Genomic DNA, 11,308 nt, shown 5'->3' with positions numbered 1-11,308 from the left:
CTCCCTCTGACCTTCTCCTCGCTCATGCTCTCTCTCACTGCCTCTCTCTCAAATAAATAAATAAAACCTTTAAAATTTTTTTTTAAAAAAAGATGGTAAACTTTATGCTCCGTACATTGTACCACAATTAAAAACAAAATAAGCAAAGCTACATGGCAATAGAAAATAGTTGCTACATATGTGCGCTATGAACTGAACTGTATTTACCTCAAATTCATCCATGGAAGCTCGAACCCCTTACGTGACTGTATTTGGAAACAGGCCAGTAGGGAGGTTGAAGGAGATCACAGGGTGGGACCTTGATATAATAGGATTAGGATTAGTGTCCTCAGGTGAGACAGCCTAGAGCTCTCTTTCAAGATGGTGGCTGCCTACCAACCAGGAAGAGGGCTGGCTCTCATGGGAAATGAACCCTAGCTGCCTCCTATCTTGGACTTCTAGCCTCCAGAACTGTGAGAAAACAGATTTCTGTTGTTTAAACCACCCAGTGTATGGTATTTTGTCATGGCAGCCTGAGCTGTCAAATACTGTGTGTGAGAGAAAGAAAACCAACACCAACAATATATGATAGTTAATACAAATTAGTAAGAAATGGACAGCAGGATTTAAAAAATTTCCAAGGATATAGGGGCGCCTGGGTGGTCCACATCCTAGGACCCTGGGCTCAAATCACCATCCCAGGGTCCTAGGATAGAGTCCCACGTTGGGCTCCCTGGGGCAAGGACTCTGCTTCTTTCCCTCTTCCTCTGCTCCCCACTCCCAGCGCATGCTGTCTCTCTCTCGCTCTCTATTTTTCTCTCTCGTGCATGCACTCTCTCTCAAATAAATAAATAAATAAAATCTTTTTTTAAAAACTTCATATATGTATATGGGCATTGGGATTTCCCGAGACAATCAAGGGGATCTTTAGCTTTATTCATACAACCTTTTACGAAGAGAATGAACTCGCTTCTGTTTGGCTAATTTTTACATATGCAAGTGAATACCACAACTTCCTTTTTTTTTTTTTTCACTCAACAATCTGCCTTGGAGATATTTGTTAGGACACAGATAGCTAATAACGGTGATAGAGTATATCATGGAATGATTACATCATAGCTCATTTCAAAATTTTGTTACAGACTAATGGATGGATATTTAGGTGGATTCCACTTTTTCCAACATGCAGACTGGGGCTGCTCCTCATACATGTGTCAGTGAGTTTCTTTCAGTTGTAAGCTGATACATCAAATTACTGGAGTACAAGGAACAGACTTTTCTTTTTTAATTTTTTAAAAGATTTTTATTATTTATTTGACACAGAGAGAGCACAAGTAGGCAGAGCAGCAGGCGGAGGGAGAGGGAGAAGCAGGCTCCCCACTGAGTAGGGAGCCCGATGTGGGGCTCGATTCCAGGAGTCTGGGATCATGACCTGAGCGGAAGGCAGACACCCAACCAACTGAGCCACCCTGGTGCCCCAGGAACAGACTGTTTAATAGATCTTGCCAAAAGTCCTTCACTGGGACTGTTCTTCCAACTTGCATTTCACCAGCAAAGTCTGAGAGTGTTCAATGCTCCATTTCCTCATTAACCCCGTGCATTAACCTTGAATTTTTTTATCAAGCTGAAGAGGAAATGGCAGATTTTAAATTACACCTTTCCTTTTAACAGTAAAGCTGAGAACCTTTCCAGTGATTTATTGGCCCTTGGTTTCTGTGGACTACAGATTTATGTCCTTTGTTCTTTTTTGCTGCTTATTTGTTTGTAGCGTTCTTATTGATTTATAGAAGCTATTTATATATATTTTGGACACTGATCCTTTGTTTTTGATCTGCTTTTTTTTTTTTTCCAGGAAGTTCTCAAAAGTTTTGGGCTTCTGCCGGAATTCTGTTTTCTTGTTTTTTAACCCCTTTTTCAAGAGATAGTTTACATGCTGCAAAATTCACTGATTTTAAGTGTACGATTCAATTATATTAACAAGTTTTTAGAGTTGGGCCACCCTCACAATACATTTTTTAAAATTTATTAATTATTTTTATTAACATATAATGCATTATTTGCCCCTGTACCTATTTGTACAGGTCTGTGAATCGTCAGGCTTACACAGCACTCACACGCACATACCCTCCCCAATGTCTAGACCACAATACAGTTTTAAAATATTATTGTCATTCTGAAGTTCTACTGTGCTCATTTGCAGTTTATTCCTGCTCCCACCACAAACCCTAGGCAACCAATGACCTTCTTTCTGTCTCCAGAAGTTTGCCTTTTCTAGACATTTCATATAAATGGAGTCCTCCGTAGCCTTTTGCATCCTTCACTTAGCATCATATCTTTGAGATTCATGCCACGTAGCTGCACATCTTAGTCATTCATTCATTCATTCATTCATTTCATCCATTTATTCGTTTGTTTGTTTTTTATTGCTGAATAGGAGTTTCAGTGTATGGATATACTGCATTACAGTTACCCATTCACTAGCTGGTGGACGTTTGAGTTGTTTGCACTTTTTGGCTATTTCAAATAATGTTCATAAATAGCTGTGAACCTTGGAGCACGAGTCTTTGTGTGGACATATATTTTTTATGTCTCTTGGTTAGATATTTAGGAGTGGAATTGATGGATTTATTTATTTATTTGAGAGAGAAGAGGGTAGGGCCAGAGGGAGAAGCAAACTCTCTGCCAAGCAGGGAGCCCGATGCAGGACTCGATCCCAGGACCCCAAGATCATAACCTGAACCAAAGGCAGTCACTTAACCAACTGAGCCACCCAGGTGCCCGGAATTGCCGGATCTTTCTGGAACTTTCTGGAGAAATTGCCAAATTGCTTTCCAAAGTGGCTGTACCATTTTACATCTCCAGTAGCAGTGCATAAGGGTTGCACATTTTCCATGTCCTCACTGGCCCTCTTAGATGCCTGCATTTTGTACCCTAGCCATTCCTAGTAAGTATAAAGTGGTATTGCATTGTGGTTTCAGTTTGCGATTCTCTTATACTAATGATGTTGAGCACCCTTTCATAGGCTTAATAGCTATTCGTGTATCTTCTTTGCTGGCAAATCTATTCAAATATTTTGCCCATCATAATATGTTTGACTGTGGTAAAATATAGATAACAACATTGGCCATTAAAAAAAAATTTTGTTTTAAGATTTTACTTATTTATTTGACAGAGATCACAAGCAGGCAGAAAGAGAGAGGAAGGGAAGCAGGCTCCCTGCTGAGCAGAGAGCCCAATGTGGGGCTCCATCCCAGGACCCTGGGATCATGACCTGAGCTGAAGGCAGAGGTTTTAACCCACTGAGCCACCCAGGCACCCCTAAAAATTTTTTAAGTATATAGCTTGGTAGCCTTGGATATATTCACTTGGTTGTACAACCATCATCACTGTGCACCTCCAGAACTTTTTCATCTTCCCAAACTAAACTCTGTCGCCAGGAAACAGTAACTCCCCACTCTTCTTTCTCTGGCTCCTGGAAACCACCATTCTACTTTCTCCATGAATTTACTTACATGAGACTACTCTAGGTGTCTCATGTAAGTGGCTTCATACGATGTGTTTTGTCCTTTCATGTCTCATTTCATTGAGCACAATGTCTTTAAAGTTCATTCATGTTGTAACACTGGTCAGCATTTCATTCCTTTTGAAGGCTGAATTGCTAGTCCATCGTATGTAGATAATGCACTTTGTTTATCTGTTCATCCGTCAGTGGACGTTTGGGCTGTTTCCACTGTTTGGCTATTGTAAATAATGCAGTGAACACAGGGGTACATGTATCTTTTCAATTTAGTGTTTTCATTTTCCTCTGATAAAGACCCAGAAGTGGAATTGCTGGATTATATGGTAGTTTATTTTTTTTTATTTTTGGGAATTTCCGTATTTTTTCTAGAGTGGCTGCCCTGATTTGCATCTCCACCAATAGGGCTAGAAGGTTCCCCTTTCATGTACCTGTTGGCCATCTTTATGTCTTTGGAAAAAGTGTCCTCTGCCTGCTCTTCAATCAGATTGTCTGGTTCTTAGTTGTTGGGTTATGTGAGTTCTTTATATACGTTAAATATTAACCCCTTACTAGATAAATGGTTTGCAGACATTTCTTCCCCAGGTAGTAGATTGCCTTTTCATTTTGCCTTTGGTTTCCTTTGCTGTGCAGAAGCTTTTTAGTTTAATGGAGTCCTGTTTGTTTATTTTTGCTTTTGGTGTCAAATCCAAAAAAAAAAAAAGTCATCACTAAGACTGATGTCAAGGAGCTTTCTGCCCATGTTTCTTCTAGGAGTCTTATGGTTTCAGGTCTTACATTCAAATCTTTAATCCAGTTTGAGTTATTTTTTTATTTATGTTATTTTGAGATATATATATATATATATATATATATATATATATATATATATATGGTGTGAGATAGTGGTCAGTTTCATTCTTTTGCGTGTGGCTGTCCAGTTTTCCCAACACCATTTATTGGAGAGACAGTCCTTTCTCCCTTCTATATTCTTGGCTCCTTTGTTGTAAATTAATTGATCATGTATGCATGGGTTTATTTCTGGGCTTCCTATTCTGTTCCCTTCATCTATTTGACTATTTTTATGCCAATACCATACTGTTTTGATTATTACAGTTTTATAATATAGTTCAAAATCAGGGAGTATGATTCCTTCTGGTGGCATTTTTTAGAGTTTTCCATTACTCAGCCTTTTAATGAATGATCTTTTCCCTCTTTCCATGGGATTTTGAGCAGACACAGGAGACATACATCTCCACCGAGCTGCTATCTCAACTGGCCCCCTCAAATCGTTTATATTTATGAATGCCTAAAAATCACCAAGCTCTGTGGTAGACACTGAGGAGAGAGGAAAGGAAATTGTCTCGGCCCTTCAGGGAATTCAGAGACCCGTGGGGAGGGTAAAGCCATCACAAAAATCCGGAGTGGAATCCTGGATGCTTTATATAATTTTTAATTTACATTCAGTTAGTTAATATAGAATGTATTATTAGCTTCTGAGGTAGAGGTCAGTGATGCATCCGTCTTATATAATTCGCAGTGCTCATTATATCACCTGCCCTCCTTAATCCCGGATGCTTTAGAAGCTGGAAGAAACTTGAAGACCATGGCACCCAGGCTCTCCTCATTTTAGAGTTCAGGAGGCTGAGGCCCAGGGTGGGTGAGGAAGTACAAGCAGAGGCTCTGGTGGCTTTAAGAAGGGAGAGACTCCACCAGGTTGGGAGATCAGGGAAGACTCCTCAGAGGAGGAGGCATCTGCAGTCGGTTTTTAGGGATGGAAGGAGGGAGCAAAAATGTGGAGTGGGAGTGTCACATGTGTTTAGAAGAGGGTGTGGGACGCCCTAGGATCCTAGGGTGGAAGTGCTTGGGGACAGAAAAGGGAGGTTGAGGTCAAGTTACTAAGAAGGGAAGGATGCCAGTGGGTGTTTAGCTGCCCCCCTGAATGCAGGCTTTCAAAGTGGACTCTGCACCAGGCAGGTCTCGCTCTTCAAGGAGCCTTCTTACTGGCTTCTGGCTAGACTCCATCTTCTCCATTGCTTTGCATTATTAAGCACCCACCACAAGTTGGGCACTGTGCCAGGTGCCAGAGCTAGGACAGGGAGCACAGCAGACACAGCCCACGGCCTAGTGGGACATCAGAGATTAAGCAACAACAACAAAAAACTCACACAGTGCACTAGCTGCTGGGGGAGGCTGTGTGGCAGAGGCCTAAGCGCACAGGCTCTGGGGAAAGACCGCCTGGCTGGGCCCTTGACCAGCGAGTGGCTTGCAGCAGTGTTACACAGTCTCTCTGAGCCTCAGTCTCTCCCCCTGTAAAATGTAGGTGACGACCAGCCCTATCTTAGGGCACTGTCAGAAAAATCAAGTGAGTTCGCACATGTACAGCCCTGAGCACCTGGCACAGGATCAGGAGGACATAAATACTAGCTGCTCTGTCACTCGTGCCCGTCATTGTAATAAGTGCCACAGAGAAGGCATATGTTTGCAGATGACAGAGAGACTCCAATATTTGGGGTCCCAGGAAGGCCTTTCTGAGGAAGTGGCCTTACACTGGAACCCAACAAATGAAAGGGACAGGGATGGAGGGAGCATTTTAGGCAAAGAAAGCAGCCCGTGCAAAGGGCCCGCAGGCAGAAAGCATTTCCCCCCACCTTCGCCCAGGGTAGTCAGACTTTCAAGATGGCCTCCGTGATGCCATGGTGCCGCACTCCACTGCTCTGGAGTCTGCTCCACTGCTCCAGGCTCTCGCGTGTCCCCTCTCCTTGAGTGTGGCCTGGACCCAGTGACTTCTTCTCCCAAATATAACGCTGCAAAAGCGACGGGATGTCACTCTGTGTTAAAGTGACCATGACTTTCATCTGATCACATTTTGCTGTTGACACTCTCTCTTGCTTGCTCACTGTCCTGTTGTGGAATGCTAGGGAGAGGCCCATGTGGCCCAGAGCCAAGGGAGACCTCTGGCCAATAGCTTATGAGGAACCAAGGCCTCAGCACGGTGGTCCCCAAGGACCCAAACCCTGCTGACGACCCCATGACCATGGAAGCTGATCCTGTCCCAGCTCACCCTGGAGATGACTGTGGCCTTGGCTGACACTCTGCTTGCTGTCATGGAGGGAACCTGAGCCCTGAGGGCCTAGCTAAGCCTTACCTGCATTCCTGACTCACAGAAACTACCACATAATACCTGTGTGTTGTCTCAGCTGCTTGCTCTGTTAGGCAGAATTAGATAACAAAGACGCCTCCAAAATGAAGGCAGGGTCAGTAGAAAGAGAAGGAAGATCTAAGAGAAGACAGTTGGTACCTGGACAGAAACTTGGAATCCCAGGATCCCTGACAAGAAGGGACCTGACCTCCATCTATCCCCCCTATCTGGTGCTGGAATCACCACCTCTGTTTCTATTGCGGTGGGGACAGGAAACTATCTTCCAGGTGGGTCCATTTCGGTCATGGCTAGCTCTAACTGCAGGAAAGGACTTTCCCTTCTGGAGCAGAACCTCTACGCCTGCAGCCCCATGCTTGGCCAGGTTCTGCCCTCGGGACCACAGGGGACAAGCCTCATTTCTTCTTCTCAGCATGGCATAAACATGCAAGCGGGGAGTCAGAAAGTCCTGGGTTCAAATCCCAGTGCTGCCATTGACAGCTGTGCCCCCGAGCAGCCATGAACCTCGAGGGTCTCGTCTTATAAAAACCAGGGTCTGCCTTGTTGAGCTGTGCGGGGGTCTAAGTGAGATAAACTCAGGATGTCCTTAGTACCAGGCCTGGTGCATAGCAGGTTCTCAGTATTACTGCCCATGGGCCGCCTGGGTGGCTCAGTTGGTTAAGCATCTGACTCTTGATTTTGGCTCAGGTCGGGATCTCTAGGTCATGAGATAGCCCCAAGTTGGGTTCCATACTAAGTGTGGAGCCTGTTTAAGAGTCTTTGTCTCCCTCTTCTGCCTCTCACTCCACTTTCACTCCACTCCCTATTCATGTGCTCTCTCAAAAAAAAAAAAAAAATATATATATATATATATATATATACAGAGAGAGAGAGAGCGCGCAAGTGTGTATGTGTGTGTGTATATATATATAAAACATGTTAACATATATAACATATATTATAGAATATATAGCATATATATATCATATATATTCTATAATATATATAACATAACACATAAATATATTAATATGTAATTATATCTTCATATATAAAGTATAATTATATATTAATATTGTATGATATGTAACATATATAACATATATTAATACTGTAGTTATATATGACACACATATATATAATCTATAAATAATATAAATATATATTAATATAATCTATATATAAATAATATAGATTAATAAAATCTATAAATAATATATCTATAAATAATATATAACATATTATTTATAGATGATATATATTTACATATATATTATATATGTATTCCCCACAACTCTGGCAGATTAGAGATGACTGCAAAGTCACTGACTCCTCCTATCAACAATAGGGTCTCCATCGTTTCCCCTTGAATCTGAGCGGCAGGATATGACGCCGCTTGACCAACACAATGTGGTGAAACTGAGCTGTGAAAGCTTCAGGGCCCAGGGTTTGAGAGACACGCAGCTACCATGGCTGACCCTCAGTCCTCATGGCTTTGGAGCCCTGAGCTGAATGGAAGGAGCCTCACTGCCCAGAGGCTTTCCTGGAGAGGCCCCATGTGGGAGTTCTGATCTAGAGCTCCAGCTGAGCTCAGGCCTCCAGCCATCCCTGCCAGGGAGCCAGACATGTGAGTGAAGCTGCCTTGGGCCTATTCACCCCTGAATGCCTCCAAGTAAACTCAGTCGATGATGCACAGAATAGAAGAATCAGGCAAAGGAGCCCTGTTGGAATTCCTGCCCCTCCAAACCAGAGCCAGTAAAATGGTGGTTTAAGCTGCTGAGCTTTGGGTCATTTGTTGCACAGCTGTAGACAATCAGAGCATCCACTGTGCAAATATGCGAACATAACTTTTCATCCAGAGTGAACCTGTCCACCCCCTCAACAGTTGTTCACGAGATGGGGTTTTGAGTTTTAGGACCATTGTGATCAACTGTCTCCTGGACAATTGAAGCCTGGCATGAAGACAACCCTCAGGATAGTCTGGCCCACAGTACTAGTTAGGACTTCATCCAGAATGATTTCACTAAAAAGGAAATGATTGACTCACAACGGCTTCAGGGATGGCTGGGTCCAGGTGTTCCAGTGAGGTCAGTCTCCATTTCCTTTGCGAGGGCTTTATTTTCAGGCTTTTCTCCTAGAGGCAAAAGGCTTTAGAAAGTCAGCTCCAGGGGCACCTGGGTGGCTCAGTGGGTTAAGCCTCTGCCTTCAGCTCAGGTCATGATCTCAGGGTCCTGGGATGGAGTCCCGCATTGGGCTCTCTGCTCGGCAGGGAGCCTGCTTCCTCCTCTCTCTCTGCTTGCCTCTCTGCCTACTTGTGATCTCTCTGTGTCAAAGAAAGAAAGAAAGGAAGGTAGAAAGAAAGAAAGAAAGTCAGCTTCACCTCCTCTCAGGTAAAAGTGCAGATGGAAACTTCATTTTCCCAGCAAAAGTTTCAGTGATTCTCTTTGGTTCATGGTTGGGTGAACCAGTCAGAGCCAATCCCTGTGGCCAGAGAGGCGGAATTGATGAAGTTCTTGAACCTAGGTGGGGTTCGGTGGGGTGAGGTTTGGAGCCGACGGCTAAAGAAAGAATTCTTAAGACGTCTCTGGTGCAAAAAGGTGGTTTATTAGAGCACGGGGACAGGAAGCCAAGGGAGACTCCTGTCTAGCAGGATTGTGAGCTCTGCAAGTTAACTATTTGCTTATTGTTCATGGCAGTCAGGGCTGCCTGAAGGATGCTACACTTATGGAGGGGAAAGGGTGAAGAGGGGGTGCAAGGCGCCAGCTTTTGCTTTGTCCTCAGCCAGCCTCCTGCTCCCTCATCAGAATGGCCCAGGATCCCAGAGACAGGGTCTCCACCATCCAAACCATATGGACCAAGAGTAGGGAGGTGAGATTGTACAAAGGAGAATTAAGGGTACTGCCATGGGAAGGATGAGTGGATGGCTGGACAGAACTATAAACATCCACCTCGGCAGTTAAAAGGAGAGTGAAAATTCACCTCCTTCATTCTAGATAACATACTTCTATTAATGCAAGCTAGGGCCATCCTTGCCTCACATCAGATTAGCAGGGGGGTATTTTTCCTCAACTAATACTGCTTGGCTTCATCTCCCTCACCCTCTACCATCTAGGGATGCAGACATTGGAAGGTCCTTCCTCTCCATCTCCGTCCCAAGCACAGTGAGGCTTTCAGCAGCAAATCAATGAGCAAGACTAGGGCCAGGTCTAGGAGATTGGCCAACCCTCCCCTCACTGAGTCACAGTGATTCAACACAGACAGCTAAGGCCTGGAGGCAAATTTTACTCCCAACATGGATGGCTCAGGGAAGCCTGGGTGGCTCAGTGGGTTAAGCCTCTGCCTTCAGATCAGGTTATGATCTCAGGGTCCTGGGATCGAGTCCCGCATCAGGCTCTCTGCTTTCCCCTCTGTCTCTCTGCCTTCCTCTCTGCCTACTTGTCATCCCTCTCTCTCTCTCTGTCAAATTAAAAAAAATAAAATAAGATTAAGGGATAGTCCTTACCTCACAATGTTGTGTTTAAAAACAAAATTCAGGGGTGCCTGGGTGGTTCAGTCGGTTAATTGTCTTCTTTTGGCTCTGATCCTGATCCCGGGGTCCTTGGATCCAGCTCTGAAAACAGGCTCCCTGCTTAGTGGGGAGCCTGCTTCTCCCTCTCTCTCCCTCTGCTGCTCCCCCTGCTTGTGCTTTCTCTCACTCATTCTCCTGCTGTCAAAAAAATAAGTAAAATATTTTTTAAAATAAAATAAAAACAAAATGCAACTGAGCACACTTGAAGATATAATTTGCTTTATTTCATGATTCATGAATCAGGCAGCATCCCATCTAGCAAGTGGAGGGGAGCTCTGAGGTGTGGTACCTCAGAGTGGAAGTGGAAGGTTTCTATAGGAAAGAGAGTGGGTCAGGAAGTTATGAGCAAGGAAAAAGAAAGGACTGTTTCAGGCAAGGTCACCTTTGCTTAGGTGGAAGGGCAGAGGTCTTACTGAGTGGACTACTTCATCTTCCTTTGGGAAACAGAGGAACCCGGGGACAGATGGCCTCTTGGGTGCTGATCAGAAAATTCCTGATTGACCCCTAAGACTTCCATTTCTGAGGGAGGTTGAAACTGCAGTTAGATTAGGTATTAAGCTCACTTTGGTGACTTGACCTAAGTGACACCATTCTGGGCCTATCATTTTCTTTTTAACAGTTACAACAGGATTAAATGAGAGCAGGCAGATAACACATAATCACACACAGTCACACAATAAAGCCCCTTAATGTACACTGGATCCATACGGTAGGCATAACCATCCATCATCTCCCATGGGCTTACTCTGCTGTTAGAATTATGAAGCCTTGACAGTTACCCAGTGGTTTTTGTAATCTGCACTTCCAGCCGATTTTTCTATCCAAGCAGAGTTCCCCACTTCTTCCCAGCTTACCCCACCTCCCTGTCCCCTCCGCAGATGAGTTCAGGCACAGGCCAGGAGGGCGGGAGGTGTGCACGCCAGAGGACGGGGGCAGAGTGCTGGGCACAGGGCCCAGCCACCAGGCACGCGGCGTTCCCGCTCTGCACCCGGCCCTCCGTCATGCGAGGTGGCCCGGGGCTCACGGAGGCGACTTCGGGGAACCGAGTGAGCGGCCGTGTGCAGAGCCCCATGCGCCGCACAGCCGCGGGTGATTCAGCGCGGGACGTGTGCAGGCAGCGGCCGGG

General features: G+C 44.6%; 1 long non-coding RNA gene across 2 annotated transcripts; it reads right to left on the bottom strand.

Moving 5' to 3' along the window:
• Window positions 1-4,375: 4,375 nt before the first annotated feature.
• Window positions 4,376-11,253, bottom strand: LOC131818506 (uncharacterized). 2 transcript variants are annotated; one of them, XR_009348852.1, is made up of 4 exons: window positions 10,962-11,253; window positions 10,117-10,320; window positions 8,662-8,937; window positions 4,376-6,282 (listed from the first exon to the last, which is right to left on the bottom strand). It is a non-coding gene; the product is annotated as an uncharacterized LOC131818506 (long non-coding RNA). The 2 variants fall into 2 exon arrangements; XR_009348853.1 differs by having other exon boundaries at window positions 8,662-8,748.
• Between the last annotated feature and the right edge of the window lie 55 nt (window positions 11,254-11,308).

Source organism: Mustela lutreola, chromosome 16, assembly GCF_030435805.1.
Source record: "Mustela lutreola isolate mMusLut2 chromosome 16, mMusLut2.pri, whole genome shotgun sequence".
Classification (NCBI taxonomy): Eukaryota; Metazoa; Chordata; class Mammalia; order Carnivora; family Mustelidae; genus Mustela; species Mustela lutreola.
This window is presented reverse-complemented; position numbering and strand designations above follow the sequence as displayed.